The following is an 18,024-nucleotide window of genomic DNA, read 5'->3' as shown; positions in this document are numbered from 1 at the left end:
TAACCGACTGCGCCACCCAGGCGCCCCATAAGATTTACTTTTAGAGGGGGATTAAGATTAGAGGGTAAAGAGAGAATTTTACTTTTTATTCTTTTTTTTTTTAAACTTTTATTCATTTTTGAGAGACAGAGAAAGAGCATGAGTGAGGGAGGGGCAGAGAGAGAGGGAGACACAGAATCTGAAGCAGACTCGAGGCTCTGAGCTGTCAGCACAGAGTCCTATGAGGGGCTCAAACTTACTGACCAGGCCGCGAGGTCATGACCTGAGCTGAAGTCAGATGCTTAACTGACTGAGCCACCCAGGCACCCCTTTTCTTTATTCTGCTAAATGTTATGAATACTCCCAATATTACATATTATTTTTACATTTGAAAACAATTAAAAAAAAAAAGGGTGCTGCTGTGAATCTCTCAGCCACTCTGTGAGTTGATTACTTGTCTAGATCCAATATCAGATTAAGAAGAGCCAAGCATGTCTTAGGTCTAGATGGGCAGGAGAAACTTGCATTTAAGTAGCAAAACTTCTTGAGGCTTGAACTGATAGACCAGTGGATCCAAGTAACCCCTTCTGAAGATAGCACGACTACATGGGAATGAGGGAGGGGTGTTTCCATAGTCTTCTCTGCTTTCCAAGGTGCTCTGTTAAGAAAGGAAAAGAAAATAAAAGGAGAAAGAAAGAGAAGAAAAGGTCCTAGGCTTCTTTGGAAGAGTCAAGGCGATCTCATAGTTGCAGTATCTAGAATCCAAGACTCCTAGGCTGGCACAGAACCTTCCAAGTTCATCTGTCTGTTTGCTTTCTCTGATGTCAGCATGTCAGATTTTATCAGACATACTAGATCCCTAGTAATGAAATTTCTCTTTAGGTCTCAGGGAGTTTTCTTTTTCTTTTTTTTTTTTTTTTTAAATTTTTTGAATGTTTATTTTGAGAGAGAATGTGCGTGCACGTGCACACACAAGTGGGGAAGGGGCAGAGAGAGATTCCCAAGCAGAGCCTGATGAGGTGCTCCAACAACAGGATCATGACCTGAGTCAAAGTCAACAGTGGGATGCTTAACCAATGGAGGTGCCCCTGAGGGAGCTTTCTTGGATTATAGGTGCCCCCTAACTTCTCTGTGGTTTGCACATTTAGCTCCTACCACTGTGTACAATATCTGGGTGAGAACACAGACAAAACCTCATTTAAGATAGGGCTAAGAAAGAAAGGGGGAATCCTGAAAGAAGGGGAATCCTATTTTCTTGCTTGAGGATAACTTGCCCCATCTCTGAAAAGAGCTAGCATGGAGTTAAGAAAAGCATCACTCCAGGGGTGCTTGGCTGGCTTAGCCAGTAGAGCACATGGCTCTTGATCTTAGGGTTGTGAGTTCAAGCCCCATGTTGGATGTAGAGATAACTTAAAAAAAAAAAATATGCCTGGGGGCGCCTGGGTGGCGCAGTCGGTTGAGCCTCCGACTTCAGCCAGGTCACGATCTCGCGGTCCGGGAGTTCGAGCCCCGCGTCAGGCTCTGGGCTGATGGCTCAGAGCTTGGAGCCTGCTTCGGATTCTGTGTCTCCCTCTCTCTCTGCCCCTCCCCCGTTCGTGCTCTGTCTCTCTCTGTCCCAAAAATAAATAAATGTTGAAAAAAAAATTAAAAAAAAATATGCCTGGAAAATTCAAAAAGATATATTAAAAACAAAGCATCATTCTTTTTTAAAAATTTTAATGTTTATTTTGAGAGAGAGAGAGACAGACAGAGTGCAAGCGGAGGAGGGGCAGAGAGAGGGAGACACAGACTCTGAAGCAGGCTCCAGGGTCCAAGCTGTCAGCACAGAGCCCTATGTGGGACTGGAACACAAACTGTGAGATCATGACCTAGGCCAGAGTCAGACACTCAACCATCTGAGTCACTCACGTGCCCCCAAAACAAAGCATCATTCTAATATCCTTCAGAACTCCCTAATTTTTAGATTGTACACAGGGTGAGAATGGTGCTCAAGTACTGGCAAAGCTCTGCACAGAGTGGAAGGGTACTACATTTCATCACATAGCTGAATATTTTACCATTTAAAAAACTGTGAATAATACTTATAGAAGAGTATATAATGTATATGTGTATCTATGGTTTGAAAGATAATTATGAAAAATAAGCCCCATGTACTGTCCAACCAGCTTGAAAAGTAGAATATTGCAGAACCTCTGAAGTCCCTTGGTGGGGTTGCTAGCACTGTGGTACAAGATGGGCACTCACAAAGGTCCTACCAAGGGGAGGGAAATCTGCTCCAGGAGGATGGGGCCTTTTCCTCGGGTACAAAGGCTCCACCTGCAGCTAGGCTGTGGATCTCTGGGCTGTTTTGGCCACATAGAGGCTAGTGCAGCCCTGTTCTTGGGTGGTTGCATATATATGCTCCATACCCTCCACTAGAGGTAACAATTATACTGAATTTTCGGTTAGTTATTCTCTCATTTTTCTTGAGCATTGTTAAAAAGAAACAACATGCCTGTGGAGTCACCTGTGCTTAATCCTGCCAAGACTTAATACCTAACCTAACTGCAATTTCAGCCTTTCCCAGGAGTCACATTTTAAAACAGCCAGTCTGGAATTTCCTGGTCCATGCTAGTGAGGTAATCTGCTTGATAAAACCCCAGCTATTCTCAAAGGGATGGTAACTTGGCCTGAAATAATCCACTCTTTGAACTTCCTTGTCCCATCCTGCTTCTGCATATAACAATCTTCCATTTTGAACTCGGAGCTCCCTTCTAATTGGTAGATGGGATGCTGCCCAATTTATGAATTATTTAATAAAGCCAATTTTGTTTACCATATATATATGTATATATATGTATTATATGTATGTATATATGTATTATATGGTACATCATCTTTTTTTCCTCCTCAAAACATCATTTGCCTTTGTATTTGTTTTTTACTGTTGTTTTAACGAACTACCACAAACTTAGTGGCTTAAAAAATACAAATTCCTATGTTGGGGCAGAGATTATCTGTGAAGTCTCTACCTTCTCAATTTTGCTGTGAACCTAAAGCTGCTCTAACGTCTTTTTTTTTTTTTTTTTTTTTTTTTTTTAAGGCATTAGGTACTAGGATTAAGCTAGCTGGGAACTCTCTGTGTTATCTTTGCAACTTTTCTATAAACCTAAAATTATTCCAAGATATAAGGTCGTTTTTCTTAAAAAAAAAAAAACCCAAAACACAAATTTATTATCTTACAGTTCTATATGTCAAAAGTCTCAATTGTGTCTCACTAGTCTAAAATCCAGGCTCTAGGGGGCCTCTGGAGAGAATCTGTTTCCTTGTCTTTTTTAGCTTTTAGTAGCTGTCCACATTACCATGGCTCCTGCACCTCCCTCTACGCCCACCCCCTTGCTTTTCCAGGACAGCAATGTGGTCTGAGTCAATCTCACATCTAATCACTCCAAAACAAACACAAGATTGTCCGCCCCTCACCCCCAACCTTCAGATACCAATTGCAGGTAGTGGGTCCCTGGGTTACCCCCACTCCTGTCTGACTTGGCTATAAATCAGGGGTGTTCCCATGATTCTCTCCTCAAGTTCAGTAATTTGCTATAATGCTATAATGGCTCACAGAACCCAGGGAAACACTTCACTTTCTATTACTTGTTTATTATAAAGGATATTATAATGGATACAAATGAATAACCAGATGAAGAGGTATGTAGGGCCAGGTGCAGCAGGTTCCTAAGCTTAAGAGCTTCTGTCCCTGAGGAATTTGGGATATACTACTGTCAGAGCCCATGGATGCATTCACCAACCCAGAAGCTCATTAAATCTTATTGTTCAAGTTTTTATAGAGCTTAATCTCCAGCTTCCTTCCGTTCCCAGGAGGTCAGAGGTGGGGCTGCAAGTTCTAACCCCTCTAATCTTTTGGTCTTTCTGGCATTAGCCCCATCCTGAGGTTATCTAGGGGCCCTCTTTAAGTCAACTGATTAGCATGAACTCAGGTGTGATGGAAAAAGGGGCTTGTTATGAATAAGAAAATATACTCCTTTTACCCCTATAACTCAGAAAATTACAAGGGTTTTAGGAGCTCTGTGCCAAGAACCAGGAAAGAGACCAAATATGTATTTCTTATTATATCACAATGTCACACATATACATTATTTATATTCCATATTTGATAACTAGAATACTTGCAGTCATTGCCGATATTATTCTGAAGTTCATTATTTCCTTGTGTTTTTTTTTGTGATATTTTATTATGAGGTCATATTTCTTGGAACCTTACCTATAGGATTTCCAGAGGATTCACTTTTGCTTATGCAAGGTACACGATGGAGGGGGGCGGGCACTAACATGATCACCTTTATAGTTTTCAGCTCAGGATTTTCTGGTTCACACCAGTAGTGTGAAATTCTGGGTCCCTCAATATGCTTGTAAACTTGTTTAGAGATTCTTAGAGGTGAGTTTTCTTTTTATCTACTCCATCCTCAATTAAGTTGGAGACAGTCAGATTTCCTTACCCTTTCCTTTGGTAGGTCAAGTTCTTTTTTCTTGTTCTCCAGTTGAAGATGTGGCCCTTCAGGGATCTTAGTTTGGGGAATTCTCCAATGTGAATTATGGACAAGATACCAGAGGCCCAGAGAATATGGATGCCTTATCCAACTAGATGAGATCATAGAGGCTGCTCAGATAAGGTGATACTTAGGACATTTGAACTGGAGTTAGGCTTATTGACATAATTACACTCTGTTCCCCAAAAGGCAGGAATCATGTCTAGTGTGTTCACTGCTGTGTTTCCAGAATGTGGCACAGTACCTGGCATATACTACATGCTCAATAAATATTTTCAAGTGTGTGAATGAGTATGTACTATCCAAGTATTACAGGTGGAGGGAAACAATACACATAAGACAAACAAGAAGAAACAAATAGCAAAATTTGTTGTTAAAAGGCAACAAATTTGCTTACACTAAGGGCCATTTCATTTTTCCACAAGTGTTTTTGTGGTACTTGTTTTTGGTAAAACACTCATTTAGGATACAGGTAGTATCCTACTCTAAAAGGGAAGTAACACACTTGCATAATAAGTATAATACATCTCCCTCATGTACAGTTTGGTTTCTCTCTTACTATGAAAGACTGAAATAAGAATGTGAGCCCTCATACTTCAGAGTTTCTCTTCTGATGAGCTAGGAGACTGGAAAAACACTGGGTGCTTCTGTAAATCATTATACCTTTGTCTTTAGTGGAAAAGAGCAGTCAGGTGTAAATATTTGGCAAAAATATGGTTGTATATAGAGTGTAATCTGCAAGTATTTGGGCTGTTAGTTTGCCAGAGAAGGTGTGGCCCTAATGAAAGGAATTTGAGGAGGCTGGCTGGTCAAATGGTAGGAGGACCCAAAAACCTCAGGCCTCTAAGGGAGAGGAAAGGTATGCAGAATGGCAAGATCCTCTTACCTGGATTTCTGGCCAAAGGGGTAGCAGAAGGCCCATGCTTTTGTGAAGGTCAAAATCTCATTGAATCTCTGAGCACTTTTTATTTTGTATTTTATTATTATTTTTTAATGTTTATTTATTTTTGAGAGCAAGGGCGGGGGAGGGGCAGAGAGAGAGGGAGACACAAATCTGAAAGCAGGCTCCAGTCTCCAGGCTCCAAGCTGTCAGCACAAAGCCCAATGGGGGGCTCAAACCCATGAACTGTGAGATCACGACCTGAGCTGAAGTTGGATGCTTAACTGAGTCACCCAGGCACTCCTCTGAGGACTTTTTAAGTTTCCTTTACACGGAGGGGTGCCTGGGTGGCTTAGTCGGTGGAGTGTACGACTCTCAATCTTGGGGTCATGAGTTCAAGCCCCATGTTGGGCACAGAGCCTACATAAAATAAAATAGAATCGGGGCACTTGGGTGGCTCAGTTGGTTAAGCATCTGACTTCATCTCAGGTCATGATCTCACAGTTCGTGGGTTCCAGCCCAGCATTGGGTGAGCTCCACTTCTCTTCCTTTCTCTCCCTCCCTCTCTCTGCCACTCGCTCACTTGCAACCTCTCTCAAAACAAACAAAATACTAGAATAAAATAAAAACCTTATTCCCTACCCTTAGCTAAGCTATTTTCTTCTAACAAAAAATTTTTTTCCCTCTTACACAGGTATAGGAAGAGGGGAGAAGAAAAACAAATATCTTTTTTTTCTTTTTAAGTAAGCTCTACCCGCAACATGAGGCTGTAATGCATGACCCCAAGATCAAGAATCACATGCTCTACTGAAAGAGCCAGTCAGGCGCCATCCCCCTTTTTTAAACAATAAAAGTTCTGATTGTGGAAAAAATACCTAGTTGACTATAGGAATTTAATCAAGAAGCCAAAAGAAGTTAGCCTTATAGCTGATGATTTCATTGGCTTATATTATTGACATACACTGAATTCCAAGTGATCAGGCCAAAAATGTGTACTTGGCAGAGATGAGAGTTACTGTCAATTGTTCTAGCTTCCCAAACTGGATGGCACCAGTAGCTGTGTGAGTGAATATGGAAGCTGAAATAAACATTATGTTAACTTTGATTCTATTCCAAAAACATTCTATTCCAGAGATATGTAAGATAAAGCTTTTATAGGGCAGAGATCATGATTATATCCCTTAACACAGTGCCAGGGCCATAATAGTTGCTCAAGAAATATGTGTTGAATAAATAAATGGCTCAAAGGTTACTTTGGGTTGCTAAGATCAGAACAGTGTTTGCCATTATTTTGGATGTTGGCGTGGGATTTGTACACCCTGGAACACTTTCTTCTCTTTGCAGCTAGTAATTTTTTTTGTTTGTTTGTTTATGAAGAACATGCATTCTTGCACACTGGCACAATGGTCCTGGGGAAAGTGGCCCAGATAGGTTCCACTGCATTCCTTAGAAGAGCCAACAATACCACTCTCTAATGGTGAGTTGCTTCTTTATGAGAAAATTTTAATTTTGTTTAGTTTTTAGTCCTTTGTTTTTCCCCAATATACAGGAATACTTCCAGAAAAAGAAAACTAGCTGAGTTTGATTGAATTAGGTAGCATTTTGCTACTTTGTGGGAATCCAGGTAGTTACAACATCATCTTCTAGGCAGTCGATTTTCCTGCACATAAAACTGCATCTATATCCCATCCTTATCAATATATATGTCTTATTCTATAAGTGGGAAGTGTAAATATACTTCCTTATTAGGGAGGAGGTATGCTTATATGTGTTACAATTCACAAGGTTCAGCTATCTTAAAAACAGGGGTGCCTGGGTGGCTCAGTCAGTTGAACATCTGACTTTTGGTTTTGGTTTGGGTCATGATCCCAGAGTCATGGGATTGAGGCCTGAGTTGGGCTCTGTGCTGAGCATGGAGCCTGCTTGGGATTTTCTATCTCTCTCTCTCTCGTTCTCTCTCTCTCTCTCTCTCTCTCTCTCTCTCCCTCTCCCTCTCCCCATCTGCCCCTCTCTCCCGCTTGTGTACTCTTTCTCAAAAAACAAAAACAAAAACAAAAACAAAAACAAAAAACAAAAAACTTAAATAGCCCCAAGAGTTTGGAGGCTCTTAGTGGTTGTTGGTTTTCATTTAAAAATAGATTGACAAGTATTTAGCAACTTCTGCCAAAAAAGATTTCACATGGGGCTCATCACTAGCAATAAAAACCCAGATGGTGGCAAAACATCTCCAGAGACTTCTTTAGGTCTCTGAAAGCAGCATAGGAGAGAAGAGTGAAAAATTGGAGTACAGAGCTTATAAAACACTTTTATGTATACCAATTCATTCAGTATTACTTTTCCTATTTTACTAATGGGGACTCTAATGTGCATTTAGGTTAAGTACCTTGCCCAGAGTCACATGGCTACTAAGTGAAAGGGCTAGAACTCAAATACAGGTTTTCTTATCGTAAGTTCAATGTTCTCTAAAAAATTTTTTTTAATGTTTATTTATTTTTGAGAGAGATAAAAAGACACAGTGTGAGCAAGGGAGGGGCAGAGAGAGGGAGACACAGAATCTGAAGCAAACTCCAGGCTCTGAGCTGTCAGCACAGAGCTTGATGAGGGGCTTGGACTCACCAATGGTGAGATCATGACCTGAGTCGAAGTCGGACGCTTAACCGACTGAGCCACCCAGGTGCCCCATAGGTTCTATGTTCTTATTCCAAGTCTGACATTCATAAGTATTCAATGTTTGTTGTGTTTATTTTACTTTTTAAGTGATAACGTTAGTGGGGATGGGATATGTCTTTTTGGCTTTGGCTGACTACTATGGCTCCAGTTTCTTATGAGCATGCTATTAAAAAAGATAATAGCAGCCTTGATTGAACAAAAGTTCATCTATATGCTAGTCCTCAAATAGCCTTGGTCTGATATGAGATCAGTAAGGGTGAAGAGGATACTTAAATAATGAAAGTTTCCTTATTGAAGGCACAAGAGAAGGGCTCAACATCCTGCTACAACTAGAAGAGGGAATTCAGACTATTCCATAGTTGGGTTGCACAGAAATTCATTTGCTTTCTCTTTGAATAATAAGGGTGTCGGTTGTGAAGTGACTACAAAGATCTACTCCCTCACTTCAGTATCATCCCAGTGACACTGGTCACCCTGGGGAGTCTGACATGCTGAAGTCCTCCCTGGCATCTAGAATGTGTTCTGGGGTTGCAGGAAGTGTACATTTCTTCCATAGTGATTTGAAATATGACTTGACTTCTGAGGGAGATAAAGTCTCTGCTCAGAGCAGGTGGGTAAGGTGTTTGTTTTCCTGGGCTATAAAAGTCATCTCACAAAGAAATAACTACAAAGTTTCACCTGAAGTGATAACTTTCCTGGCAGGGTTTACCTCCAGCGCAAGTCTTAGCAACACACCAATCACTTCTCATCGGGTCCAAAGAGCTGTCTGAAATGCTGTTTTGACACTAATTATATATTCAAATGTAACCTCTACATCTATAGGTAAAGCATTTGGAGGGAAAAGGAAGGAAATAAGTGATGTAATTTTGAGGTGTTTTCTTACTTATAGTGACTACCAAATGAAGACATTCTATTTATTGCAAGATGTTACATTTCAGTCAGATAATTCTTTGTTGTGGGGAGGGCTATCCTATGCATTGTAGGATGTTTAGCAGTGTCCTTGACTTCTACCTGCTAGATGCCAATAGCACTGAGAGCTCATAGAAGTGCCTCTAGACATGGCCATAAAAATTATCCCTGGTTGAGAAATATCGTTTTAACCAAAGCAACAGGATATTATGAAAAAAATCCAACAACTCCCCCTACCCTCCGAAAAGCTCACTAAAGTGAGTTCTGAAATGGACTCCCCCTAGAAATAAGGGTTTAGACAGAATCAGGTAGATAACTCTAAATACAACAAGTTATAAAAGGTCAAGTGAGAAAATAATTTTTTGGAGACGGTTGCTGGTATGCTGTGATTCTTACCAGATGCCTGCCTTCCTTTTACCTCAAGCTGAGGGAGAGGAACCTTCAGTGGAACTACTCAGACTACATGAGATGTGCCTCTTGTAGTTAGAGAGGCACAGTGGACCTGTGTCTGATTCTTGCCTGGAAAATAGAGAGGAGCTGAGAGGGGCTGGCAGCTGTTTTGGTGGAAGAGCAGAGGAATGCCCAAACTGCACTGGGTTTGGCCTGTCCTCCCCAGTTTGTTTGGGCAAGGAGTACGTGAGAGATTCACGCAGACCAAGTGTGGACCATACAGAGCCACCGCTAGCCTAAATGGCACCGTGAGAAGGAAGTTCTCTTTCATCCAGACACTTCATACCTTCTATTGAAAAATAGTCCCACTAATTTAGTTTGGACAAAACACTTTATTGCCACCTGCTGGAAAACTGTCAAAATCAATAGACAAATCTCTGGCAAGGATGGTGGGAACGGTACTCCCTAGGGTATGGAGTGCACCACCACGCATAACTATATGGGGTGGCCCTGGGGCCACTTGCAAATGGGCCAGTGTGAGAGCCATCTTAGATCCTATCAGACAGAGTTCTTACAGAGCATAACAAGTTTCAACAGACAAGAAATTGGAAGTGGGCCTCCAGAATGCTAGGGCCTGAAAGAGGAAGTAAAAGAACTGTCAGAACAGAGTGCTTTGGCTGGGTGGATAACCACCAGAGGATGGGGATGCGGGTGGTTTCTAAAGTAACCGTACAAGTATCCATCAGGAAAAAAAAGGTGGCTTTAAACATCTACTATGCCCAAGTGTTAAACCATCACATGGAAGTAAAAGTTAAGAACCTTCCCACTCCCCTTACTTTTCCTCTCTCCGCCTCCCTTTGCCTCTGGTTGGTAAGCTGAGGTAATACAAGAAAGACCAGGCATGATGCCTCTCTCGGGCAAACATTGAGAGAGAAACCCCCAGCTGGAAAAAAGGAAAAAGTGTCATTTTTTGTGACTCAAACACCTTAGGACTTTTTTTTTTTTTTAAGTAAACTCTATTCCCACATGGCACTTAAAATCACGACCCCAAGATCAAGAGTCATATAGTCTATAGATTGAGCTAGGCAGGAACCCCTCAAACACCCTAGGAATTTTCTATTCCTAAGAGGGACCATGGAACCCAAGGAACCCGCCTGAACCAAGTGTATAATAAATGTACTTCCACTGCCCAGGTTTAAAGGGATGGTGAAAGATGAAAATAAAGGGGTTTTGTTTCATTTCTTAAGTTTTTGTTTAAAAAAATTTTTAATGTGTATTTTTGAGAAAGACACTGTGAGCGGGGAAGGGGCAGAGAGAGAAGGAGACACAGAATCTGAAGCAGGCTCCAGGCTCCAAGCTGTCAGCACAGAGCCCAACCCGGGGCTTGAACCCACAAACCACGAGATCATGACCTGAGCCCAAGTCAGATGCTTAACTGACTGAGCCAGTCAGGTGCCCCTTGTTTTTTTTTTTTTGTGTGTGTGTGTGTGTTTGTGTTTTTATGTTTATTTATTTTTGACAGAGAGAGACAGAGTGTGAGCAGGGGAGGGGCAGAGAGAAAGGGAGACACAGAATCTGAAGCAGGCTCCAGGCTCTGAGCTGTCAGCACAGAGCCCAACTTGGGGCTCGAACTCACAAACTGTGAGATCAGGACCTCTGCCAAAGTTGATGCTTAAACAACTGAGTCACCCAGGCACCCCTTGTTTTGGTTTTTTAAAATGATACTCCTGAATCTTGCATAGATTCATACTGGTCACATATAACACTGGTTACATGTTATAAAGTAGGATCTGGAAAAGATATCTTTCAAAGACATGTTTTTGAGTTTTACAGGGGAAAACGGTCATCAAATTAATTCGTGTTTTTGGGAGCCCATACTTTGGGAGTGGGTGCAAGGCAATCTCTGTCCTCTGGGAGCCTACAGTCTTGGGTTTCATACTGGAGAGTAATGTCCCTATTACAGTCAGTTATGTCAACAAGAGCCTGTGTTGCATAGGCAGGACAGGTACAAGAAGGTTTTTACTCTAATGATTTACTCTATTTTACTTGCTTCCGATTAAGCTTTAGAAGCAATCATGTTGCCCCTGTTCTTGAAGGATGTAACCACAAGTAAAGCTTCCATTTAAGATGTTCAAAGAAAGATGCAAGGCTGAATGCATAGGCTGCATCTTTTTTTTTTTTTTTTTTTTTTAATGTTTGTTTATTTTTGAGAGAGATGGAGGGCGGACAGAGAACCTGAAGCAGGCTCCAGGCTCTGAGCTGTCAGCACAGAGCCTGATGCAGGGCTCAAATCTGAGGACTGCAAGATCATGACCTGAGCCCATGCTGGCCACTTAACTGACTGAGCTACCCAGGCACCCCATGAATGCATAGGCTGCATCTTGATTGGGCTGCTGTGAAAGTGGGGCCTATCTGGTCCTCAGTTTGGCAAGATTCAGAAACTTACATTTCACTTCATTTAAGCCTAATTAGGCTCTGCGAAATTAATTCGGATAAAACAACTTTAATACTCAACCCAGTGAACAGAAGCTGATTTATAACCCTCAGGTGAATTTATTAATTGAGAAAGAGTATATACAACTAGTTTAACTAGTACCAGTCATGTCCATTGTCTTGGACAATTGTTTCTCAGCGGGTTTATTTACTTAAGACCCCTTAAGTGATGGGAAGACTAATTCAGAGTATGGGTCTTTGCATGTTCTTAAGGGATATCCAGAATTTAACTTTGCTAGTATATAAACTCAATAAAGGCAGAGATCTTATTTGCTGTAAGTATTGAAAGACTAGAACACAGTAAGCATTCAGTGGGTATTTACTGAGTGAGGGATTTAATTTGAATTAAATTTTTACCTGTCCTGATAATAGGTATTGATCCTGGTCATTAGAATCAGTAGCCTCTCTCCTGGACAAAGTGGAAGCCCGCAATACATTCTTATTCAGATTCTGCTGGTTCTAGATTCTTTATGGACCCCACCCTTCCTTTATGACAGCATCAACTAGGCATGTGACACTGAAGGTACAGATGACTTATTTCACTGATGAAATCTGGGAGCTACTCTGGCCTCTGTAACACATTTACAGATCATCTCACACGGTGACTTTTTTTTCTTTTTTAAAAAAAATTTGTTGCAAGTTCTATGAGGCTTCTTGTTTTACATTTTCTGGGTTACTAACTTGCACCTCAGGCAAGCAGGAGACAACCGAATTGTGGTCATTTGTATTTTTACAGAAAACCAGACTTCTTTTTGCAGGTGTGGCTTTACCCGCCATCCAGGGGTACAAAAGCAGAACATTGCGTTTTACTCAATGGAAGATGCCAAAGCCTTTATTTAACACACTAAAGCAAATAAGAGATTGGCTGAATATTCACACCTTTGTGAGCTCGTGGGAGCTTCAGGGTCCGTCTGGGTGGCTATGCGAGAAGTACCGACTCCCTAGACTCAGAGGGCGCCTCATTCTTTATGCCTCCTTGCAGCTCTGCCTTTGAAACTGGTTTAATGTAGCAAACTCTCTGTGAACATGTAGCCTATTAACTTTCATATTCCCCGATGGTTTCAGCACCAGAGGCATATATGTTCTCTCTGGAGTCTGGGGCATGTCCTTAAGTGAAGAGGAAGGGTGGCGGGCGGGCAGGGTTCCGGATCTGACCCCCAAAGCTGGGAATGGGAACGTTGAGTCACTGCTTCGGTCTGCTTGGCGGTTTTCTGTTAAGGTCTCCGTGCTCCTCACCTGGATAAGGGCACCTGGGTTTTTCTAGTCCTCTGCAGGAAGGCATGGCCCCCTCTGCAGAGACCAGGAGAAACGTCGGTCTTCCAGTTTTTTCTTCTATCTTCTTTCCAACCTCCCCAAACTGAGGACCCCAAATACCTCCCTCAGGCCCGCGCCCGGCTTCTCGCACCCTAACTCAGGGGCCCAAGTTTGGGGCGGGAGGAGGTTAACTCCAGAGCACGCAGACTCCCGGGCTGTGGCCAGAAGCTTTGGGGAACCCCCAATCGAGGCGCGCTCGCCCGGCCTCTGTAAGCGGGCCCGCCCCGCCCCATCCCACGCACGTCACGTCCGGTCCGTCCCCCGCCCGCCCTCCGCCCTCCGCTCTCCTCCCGCTCGCCGTTAGGGAGGGTCTGCGCCTCAGCCACTGCTTCAGTCACCGCTCCTGCCCCCTCTTCCACGTCTTCGCCGCCGCCACCGCCGGGGGCATCCGGGGGTCGCTTACCGGGCTGGCCCCGCGCCGCAGCCGTCGCTTCAGCGTCCCGCCAGCGGCCGCCACAGGAGGAGGCTCGCCGGCCGCGGAGCCACCCGGGGACTCAGTTCTCGCTCTATTGCCGTCGCCGCAGGTCCTGGAGAAGCGGCCGCGGCCGGGGGACGGGGCGTCGCGGTTCCAACGGTAGGTGAACGGACGGGTACCATTATCTGCGCATGCGCGGGTCGCCCAGGGCCGCGGCCCTCCCCCCTCTGCGCCCCCCAGCGCATAGTACTACCCGCGCGGTGCTCAAGGGCGTTGCTTGTTGGGGTACCCAGGCTGGGAGAGGTGCCCTGAAGATGGGCTAGTACGTAGAGCGGGCCCCCTTTCTGCTCGAGCTTGAAGAGATGAAGCCTTGCCCGGGCTGCTTGCGGGGGGGTGGGGGGGGTGTGGCAGTCTTCGATTTTTCAGTCGCTGCAATGCGCGTGAGCGGGTGTGCCTTCCTACCTCCTAGCTCCCCCAAACTCCAAGGCACAGCAACCTACGCGTTTGCTAGCCTCCCCTGTGCACCAGACTGCGCCACTTCCCTGCCACTTCCTTGATGCTGTTCTGTGAAGTCAATGCAAAGAAAAAAAAAAGTGTGGTTTAATCTGGGCTAAACTACCCCCCCCTCCCTTTTTAAGATCACGTGAGATGAGTGGTTGCTGACTTCCTTAAATCGCTCAGAGAATATAGCCAAAATTGGGCTGTTGGTACACTGGGGACTTGACTAGAATGCACTCTGAATATGCAGACCAGAGGGGGTACAGCGTTAAGTTTCATATGGGGCGACTGGTTTCCGAGATAAGGTTATATAGGAAATTGAATCTATTGGCACACTTGAGAAATTAGTAAACTTTTATTTGTAATCAATTAAAAATCAAACTGACTTTTAGAACGGTCGTTGCAGAATTTCATTAGGTTCCGCATTGTGCCTTCTAATCATTGAGAGTAGTACCTCAAGTTGGGCGTTTACCTTCCTTTCAAGGAGCTGATAATCTAAAAATGATAACCCGATCCACAATAATGTACACTGTGGACATTAAATGACTGAAATACACTTACCTTTAAAGGCAGACATTAAATGGTAGTTTGAATTAATGAGTTTCTGGGTTAATGTAAGGCTAGGTCTTCAATTTTGCTTTTTGCAAGTATAGTAGCGGTACTTGTTGGCCTGGGTTTCTCACAGGTACTGTGCATTTATTTATTACTTGTTGATGAAATTGAATGGTCACTATTTGTATGTCCATTACGAGCCCCTTCTTTATTAATCTATGCTGCCTTTAAAATTAGGGCAGTATTTTCTCCAGTTGTGTCACCAGGTAGGGATTTTTGACACAGTGTGCTTAAATCCTTAGGTGTAGAAAGGCATATCACAGTGTCACAAAATTCTTCACTAAGTAAATTTTACAGTGTGTTTTTTATTAGAATGTGATTGTTTTTAGGACAGAAAATGACTGAAATGAATGCATTATGACTTGTCAATTTTCCCTCACCAGTACAATGACAGCTTCTTTTATTATCACTTATGGATAGCCTCCATCTGCATGGCTTCCTCTTCATTTTACACTAACTTTAATATTGGGGAATATAATAGTATAAATTACTGTAGCTATACTTGGGGGAAAATTGTAAATATACATAACAATTTATGATTTTAACCATTTTTTAAGTGTACAACTTATGGCATTAAGTATATTTACAATGTTGTGCCACCATTACCGCTGTGTATTTTGAGAACTTTTTTTTATTATCCCCGATAGCAACTCTGTAGACAGTAATTCCCCATTTTCTCCCCTGCCCAGCCCTTGGTAACCTTTATTCTATATTCTGTTTCTGTAAGTTTGCCTGTTCTAGGTAGCTCATGTAGGTGAAATCACATAGCATTTGTCCTTTTGTGTTTGGCTTATTTTATGTAGCATGTTTTCAAGTTTCATCTATGTTATAGCTTGTATCAGAATTTACTTCCTTTTTAAGGCTGAATTCCATTGTATGTGTATAGAACATTTTATTTATCTGTTGATGGACATTTGGATTGTTTCTACCTGTTAAAAAAACCCAAAATTCAATTGAGTAAATTTTAACAGTCTTACGGGTTTTATTCATGAATCAGGCAGCATCCCATCTAGCAGACTGAAAGGAGCTCTGAGGAGCTGTGCAAAATGGAAGGCTTTTTTTTTTTTTTTTTAATTTTTTTTTCAACGTTTATATTTATTTTTGGGACAGAGAGAGACAGAGCATGAACGGGGGAGGGGCAGAGAGAGAGGGAGACACAGAATCGGAAACAGGCTCCAGGCTCTGAGCCATCAGCCCAGAGCCCGACGCGGGGCTCGAACTCACGGACCGCGAGATCGTGACCTGGCTGAAGTCGGACGCTTAACCGACTGCGCCACCCAGGCGCCCCAAAATGGAAGGCTTTTAAAGCCAAAGGAGGCAGGACAAGGAAGTTCTAGCAAAGAGTGGGTTGTTTCAGGCAGTTTACCATACTTTGGTAGGCAGCCTGAGTCTATCAGGCACATTACCTCACTAGCGCTGACCAGGAAATTCCAGACCGACTAGTTAAGATTACATTCTTGGGGAAGCAGTTAGGTGGGTAGGTAGATACTATCTCTTGGTTTGGTGATGTAGGCTTAGCCCAGGTGACTCAGTTTTGGACCTGTTATCTTTTTTTTTTTTTTTTTTTTTTAACGTAGGCTCCATGCCCAATGTGAGGCTTGAACTCACGATCTCAAGATCAAGAGTCCTATGTTCTACTGACTGAGCTAGACAGGCACCCCCTGTTGTCTCTTTTTTAATACTTGTATTAACTTTTGTGAATAATGCTACTGTGAATATTGGTGTACAAGTGTTTGTTTGAGTCCCTGCTTTTGATTCTTTTGGGTAGGTACCTAGCAGTGGACTTGCTGGGTTATGTGGTAATTCTATGTTTAACTTTTTGGAGAAACATACAAACTGTTTTCCAGGGCTGCTGCACCATTTTTCATTCCTTTTAGCCATGTACAACCGTTAAGTTTTCTCCACATCCTCTCCAGTAGTTGTTACTTTCCTGTTTGTTTGTTTGTTTGATAATTGCCCTCTTAATAGGAGTGAGCTGATATTTCACTGTGTTTTTGAGTTGTGTTTTGTGTTGTGAGCTGTGTTTTTGATTTTTATTTTCTCAAGAGATAAAGATGTTAAGCATCTTTTCATTTATATATCTTCTTTAGATAAATGTCTTCACATCCTCTGGTCATTTTTGAATTTTTTTGTTTTGTTTATTTGTTTTTACCTTTATTTTTTATTTATTTTTCTTTTGAGACAGCATGAGCAGGGGAGGGGCAGAGGGAGAGAGAGAATCCCAAGCAGGCTCCACACTGTTAACACAGAGCCTGACACTGAACGGTGAGGTCATGACCTGAGCCAAAATCCAGATGCTTAACTGACTGATCCACTCACCTGCCCTGAAAAAAATATATATATATTTTTTAATTTGAGAGAGAGAGTGTGCCAGCTCCAGGAAGAGGCAGAAGGAGAGAGAAAATCTTAAGCAGGCTCCATGCTCAGTGTGGAACCCGACACGGTTCGGTGCCACAACCCTGGGATCATGACCTGAGCTGAAATCAAGAGTTGGACATTCGACTGACTGAGCCACCTAGGCACCCCGGAAATTTCTGTTTTATACACAGATAAACAGCGGAGGGACTGATTATATCTGAAAAATATTTCCATTTATATGTTAGATCACTATATTTTTTATTTTCAAATTTTTATTTAAATTCTAGGTAGTTAATGTATAGTGTGATTTTGGTTTCTGGAGTAGAATTTAGTGATTCATCACTTACATAAAGCAACCAGTGCTCATCATAAGAAGTGCTCTCCATAGTAGCCATCCCCCATTTAGTCCATCCCCCAACCACCTCCATCAATCCTGTTTGTTCTCTCTCTTTTTTCCCCTTCCCATAAGTTTATTTGTTTTTTTCTTTAAATTCCATATATGAGTGAAATCATGGTATTTGTCGTTCTTTTATTTATTTTGCTTAGCATAATACACTCTAGCTCCATCAACATCATTGCAAATGGCAAGATTTCATTCTTTTTGATGGCTGAGTAGTATTCCATCGTATGTGTATGCCACATCTTTACCATTCATCAGTTGATGGACATTAGGGTTCTTGCCATAGTTTAGCTATTGTTGATAATGCTGCTGTAAACATTGAGGTGCATGTACCCCTTTGGATCTATTTTATTTTTGATGTTTATTTTAGAGAGCACACGTGAGCAAGTAGGGGAGGGGCAGAGAGAGAAGGAGACCAAGGATCTAAAGCGGGCTGTGCACTGACAGTAGAGAGCCTGATGTGGGGCTCCAGCTCATGAACTGTGACATCATGACCTGAGGTGAAGTCAGATGCTTAACCTACTGAGCCACCTAGGCTCCCCTTGAATCTTCTTTTTGTATT

The 18,024-nt window shown here is 42.5% G+C and overlaps 1 protein-coding gene and 1 long non-coding RNA gene across 14 annotated transcripts in view; one reads left to right on the top strand and one right to left on the bottom strand.

The window, feature by feature from the left end:
- Positions 1-298: 298 nt before the first annotated feature.
- Positions 299-12,331, bottom strand: LOC121010754 (uncharacterized). Its single transcript, XR_005781356.1, has 2 exons — positions 12,223-12,331; positions 299-637 (listed from the first exon to the last, which is right to left on the bottom strand). It is a non-coding gene; the product is annotated as an uncharacterized LOC121010754 (long non-coding RNA).
- A 1,309-nt stretch (positions 12,332-13,640) lies between these two features.
- The window catches only part of FAM13B (family with sequence similarity 13 member B), a 90,554-nt gene continuing 86,170 nt past the window's right edge, over positions 13,641-18,024 (top strand). For all 13 annotated transcript variants that reach the window (XM_040444558.1, XM_040444557.1, XM_040444555.1 and 10 more), the window contains exon 1: positions 13,641-13,753. The gene's annotated coding sequence lies outside the window, so the exon portion shown is untranslated. The remainder of the gene's footprint in view (positions 13,754-18,024) is intronic.

Source organism: Herpailurus yagouaroundi, unplaced genomic scaffold (genome assembly GCF_014898765.1).
Source record: "Herpailurus yagouaroundi ecotype Mexico unplaced genomic scaffold, PumYag 192, whole genome shotgun sequence".
In the NCBI taxonomy this organism is placed as follows: domain Eukaryota; kingdom Metazoa; phylum Chordata; class Mammalia; order Carnivora; family Felidae; genus Herpailurus; species Herpailurus yagouaroundi.
This window is presented reverse-complemented; position numbering and strand designations above follow the sequence as displayed.